The following is a 5,050-nucleotide window of genomic DNA, read 5'->3' on the forward strand; positions in this document are numbered from 1 at the left end:
TTGAGAGGTGGATATTAATATCACCCCTTCAGAGTAGAGCCTTCTGTGGCACAGAAAAGTTATCCATTTATTTGTAGAAATGCAGTTAGTAAGTAGAACTGCTGGGTATTTTAATAACATGTATTTTGGGGCCGGTAGGTGGCATGGTAATTAGGGATGCTGGATTCACAAATGGCCAACCATGCTTTGAGTCCTGGAGTTGGTGGCTTGCTTTCTCGCTTTGCCTTTCTCTCTCTCTCTCTGGTCAAATTAAAAAAATAATACTAGGTTCTCTGCTCCTCCCAGTTAGACAGACAACCATATCTTCTCGTGCAGTGCCAGCTGCATCCCGGAGACATGAGGGTGAAGGTCAGAGTAAACGGATTTGTCTGTATTGGGTGCCTGGTCACCAGGGCCGCCTCTATCTCTAGGAAAGTGGATGTTGTCACCTTCAATGACCCCTTCAATGACTTGAATGACATGGTCTACATGTTCCAGTATGATTCCACCCATGGCAAGTTCAATGGCACCGTCAAGGCTGAGAACAGGAAACTTATCATCAATGGGAAGTCCATCACCATCTTTCAGGAATGAGATCCCACCAACATCAAATGGGATGATGCTGGTGCTGAGTATGTTGTGGAGTCCACCAATGTCTTCACCACCATGGAAAAGGCTGGAGCTCACTTGAAGGGTGGGGCAAAAAGGGTCATCATCTCTGCCCTTCTGCCTAAGCCCCATGTTTGTGATGGGCATGAACTACGAGAAGTATGGCAACTCCCTGAAGATTATCAGCAATGCCTCCTATACCACCAACTGCTTGACCCCCCTGGCCAACTTTGGTCATCCATAACTTTGGCATCATGGAGGGACTCATGACCAAAGTCTGCACCATCACTGCTGCCCAGAAGACTGTGGATGGCCCCTCAGGGAAGCTCTGGCATGATAGCCATGGGTCTGCCTAGAACATCATCCTGGTATTGACTGTTGCTGCCAAGGCTGTGGGCAAGGTCATCCCAGAGCTGAATGAGAAACTTCACATCCCCACCCCCAATGTATTGGTTGTCTACCTGACCTGCTGCCTGGAGAAAGCTGCCAAATATGATGACACCAAGAAGGTGGTGAAGCAGGTGTCACAGGGCACTCTGAAGGTCATCCGGGGCTACACTGAGGACCTGCGACTTCAACAGTGACACTTACACCTCCACCTTTGATGCTGGGGCTGGCATTGCCCTCAATGACCATTTTGTCAAGCTCATTTCCTGGTATGACAATAGATTTGGCTACAGCAACAGGGTGGTGGACTTCCTGGTCCACATGACCTTCAAGGCGTAGAGCCCCTGGAGCACCACCCCCAGCATGAGCACAAAGAAGAGAGGGCCTCTGCTACTGGGGAGGCCCTGCTTCCACTCAGTCCCCATCACACTGAGAAGGTCCCCTCCTTGACACAGTTTCCATCCCAGAGCCCCTGTAGAAAGGGAGGGGCTTAGGAAGCCTTCCTTGTCATGAGCCATCAATAAAGTACACTGTATCAGCCAAAATAATAATAATAACAAACAGAATTAAATAAATAAATATTTTAAAAAATAATATGTATTATAACTTTGTATTTTGAAATAGTCATAAATTCATTTAAAAATAAATGAAAAGGATAGAGTCAACTTGTGATGTGTGGTTAAGGTGACTGGATCTCATATGACATACTTTGCAGTTGGAATTCTAGATCCAGCAGCTCGAAAAACAAACAGGGCATGTGTGTGTGTGTGTGTTTGCCCAAAGTCCCAAGAGGAGAAGGGAGGAGAAGGGATCAAGGCATGCCTTTATTCCCCTTGGAGGGTGGGTGATTACTCGCTTTCCCTCTCTCTCTGACTCTGTGTCTCTCTGTTTTTCTCTGGGGAGTGAATGTGTCCTAGAGCAAAACTAAAAAACTTACAAGAATAACACAATAAATTCCCACACACCTTTTATCCAGACTCTGCAACTGTTACTTTATTTTAAACCTTATTTGCTTCATAATTGGCTTTCTCTCTATGAATGAAAATAGGTATATATAGAGAGTGATACTATATATAGTCTATCTTTGTACATATAATACTTATATAAAATATATATATATATTTATATTTATGTCCCTAAGCCATTTGAGGATTACAGACAAACATACTTCTTCTTTTTTTTTTAAGGATTTTGGATATGAGTCTCATGTACTCGTTGGAGAGAGAGAGCGATACAGTGGGAATAGAAGTGAGAAATCACCCTCCAGTGAAGATGGCCACACTATAATCCCTCTTCTTCTGTTCTCCTGGGATTTGGGGCATGCATGCACACGTGCCAGGTGTGATTTTTTTTTAACCCACCAGGTTCGAGACTTGAACCATGGTCAGTTATATGGGAGTGCAGTACCTTAACTGCTATGCCACCTGCTGACCCCCCTCTGAATATTTCAGTATGTGGTTCCTAACAAGAGTACTCACTCACCTAATGAGAGTACAGTCATGAAAATGAGGAAATTCAGGCTGATACATTACCATGTTGGATGATATGTTTTAGTAAACTTTTTATCTGGGAATAGCATATATACAACAAGTAGATTGACCATATTCATACAGTCCAAGGAATTTTCACCAAGTGAACACATCTCTACAACCAAAAGACAGATCAGGAAATAGATTATTATTATTTTTTTTTTTTGGAGAGGTTTTTGCTATAGGGCGTGTGCGCTCTCCAGACAGACAGAGAGAGACAAAGAGACAGAAAGTGAGAAATCACCCCCCAGGGGGGATGCCCACGCCACAATCCCTTCTCCTCTGTTCTTCTCTCAGGATCTTGGGCATGCATGCACACGTACCTGGCGTGAGTTTTAAGCCACCGGGTCTGGGACGCGAACCACTGTCGACTATGTTGGAGACCCGCGACATAGCCATTACACTAACTGCTGGTCCCAGGAAATAGATTGTCATCAGCACCAGAAAGCTCCCCACCCTGAGTCCCTGCCCAGTAACTGGCTCTTCCTTCCTAAAGGTAGCCATTATCCTACTTTCCATCACCATAAATTCATTTTGCTTGCTTTTGAACTTTATGTAAATAGAATTATATTGTATATTCTTTTTTTCCTGCTTTAAAACTCTTGGTATTATATGCATAAGGTTCATTATTGCTTTTGAGTATATCTGTACTTTGTTTCTCATTACTAGGATAGTATTTCTTCATATGAATACATGCCAATTTATCCATTCTACTGCTGATACATAAAGTATTCCTTGTTTTTGGTGATTACTGTTTTTGAAATTTTTGCTGGGTTCATGACTGAAAGTGGGACAGTAAGTTCAGTTGTAGTACCTACTACACTGCCAAATTGCTCACCAGAGTGATTGTGCATGCTCTCAACAGTGAACGAGAACTCCAGTTGTTTCCTATTCTTACCGAGACTTGGTATTATCACTCTTTTTCATTCTAGCCTTTCTGGTGAGGATATAGCTTTATTTCATTGTGGTTTCAACTTTAATTACCCTGTTGACTAATGAGACTGAGTATCTTTCATAAACTAGCAGATCACTTGAATATTTTACTTTGGGATATAAAGTGCTAGATTTTATTTTATTTTTGATCATTGATTTCTTTTTAATTGTTCTAATTAAATTCTGGGAAGAGACAGAGAGACATTTTACTGGGAAGAGACAGAGAGACAAAGAAAGAGAGAAAAAGTGAGAAATCACCTCACAGAGTAGAGGACCATGCCACAATCCTGTCTCCTCTATTCTCCTCTTGGGATTTTAGGCATGTGTACACACACACCTAGCTTATTTTTTCGAGTTGCTGGGTCCAGGACTCAAGCCACACAGTCAACCATGTGGTATCTGCCTGCCTTAACCACTAGACCACAGGCTGGCCTAAAGAACTAGATTTTAAATTTCTCTATCTGATCCCGAAGTTGATATTCTTTTTTTATTTGTTGTTTTAAATTCTTTTTATACATCATGGACACATATAGTTTTACCTAGTAGACATAAACTAAATGAAGACTTTAACAACAGTAATGTCCAAACTATACCAACTTCAGCTGTTGCATTAGTTTTCTATTTATCATAGCACACATAACAGATTACTCTAAGACTTAGTGATTTAATATAAGAATAAATGTTTATTACAGTACACCACACATTTCCTGAAGACCAAGAATTTGGGGAGTAAGGTGGGAACAGCAATGTATATTATGACCAAATCTTAAAAGTCACACTCCATCATTTTTCCCCTAATTCATTGACTATGTGTGTTAGTCTTATTGGATGTGGGAGGGGTTACACAAGGACCCTTTGGGGATTGGCAGTCATTGTAAACTCTCTTGCTCACATTATTCTTGAAATGTAAACGAAGTAGAGGAAAAATTACTTACATTGTTCTTAGAGCAAATGTGATAAATTAATTTTAGAATAATTAACTTCTGTTTCTTATTAATGTTTTAGAGATCGGCAAATCTGGATAATTTTGATAGCTCCTTTTACCTCTTTCTGTAAGAGATGCCTTTCCTTTACTTGCATGTACTTAACAAAAGTATCAGAATTTCGGAAGTCACATATTCAAAATGTAAAAATAATCATGCTTGTTATTTCGATCTGTTGGGTTGTCATATCAAAAGATCATAGACATGGGACCAGCAGTTAGCGTAATGGCTATGTTGCTGGATTCCCATGTAGTCGACTGCGGTTCGCGTTCTGGACCCGGTGGCTTAAAACTCACTCTGGGCACATGCACGTGCATTCCCAAGATCCTGAGAGGAGAATGGAGGAGAAGGGATTGTGGCATGGCCATCCCCTTGGGGGATGATTTCTCTCTTTCTCTCTGTCCCTATAGCAAAAACCTCTAAAAAAAAAAAAAAGATCATAGACGATGTGGTTTAAGCAACAGAAATTTATTTCTTCACAATTCTAAAGGCTGAAAATCAGATCAGGAAACAACACAGTTTGGTTATGGTGAAGGCTTTCTTCTCGATTTGCAGATGGCCGCTTTCTTACTGTGTCCTTACATGGTCTTTCCTCAGTGTACACAAGTGGAAAGGGGGAGAAAGAGAATT

General features: G+C 41.2%; 1 pseudogene; it reads left to right on the forward strand.

Annotated features, from left to right (window-relative positions):
* The first annotated feature begins 336 nt into the window (after window positions 1-336).
* On the forward strand, window positions 337-1,314 carry LOC106735833 (glyceraldehyde-3-phosphate dehydrogenase-like; annotated as a pseudogene).
* The last annotated feature ends 3,736 nt before the right edge of the window (window positions 1,315-5,050 follow it).

This window comes from Tupaia chinensis, unplaced genomic scaffold (assembly GCF_000334495.1).
Source record: "Tupaia chinensis unplaced genomic scaffold, TupChi_1.0 Scaffold000542_1, whole genome shotgun sequence".
Classification (NCBI taxonomy): domain Eukaryota; kingdom Metazoa; phylum Chordata; class Mammalia; order Scandentia; family Tupaiidae; genus Tupaia; species Tupaia belangeri.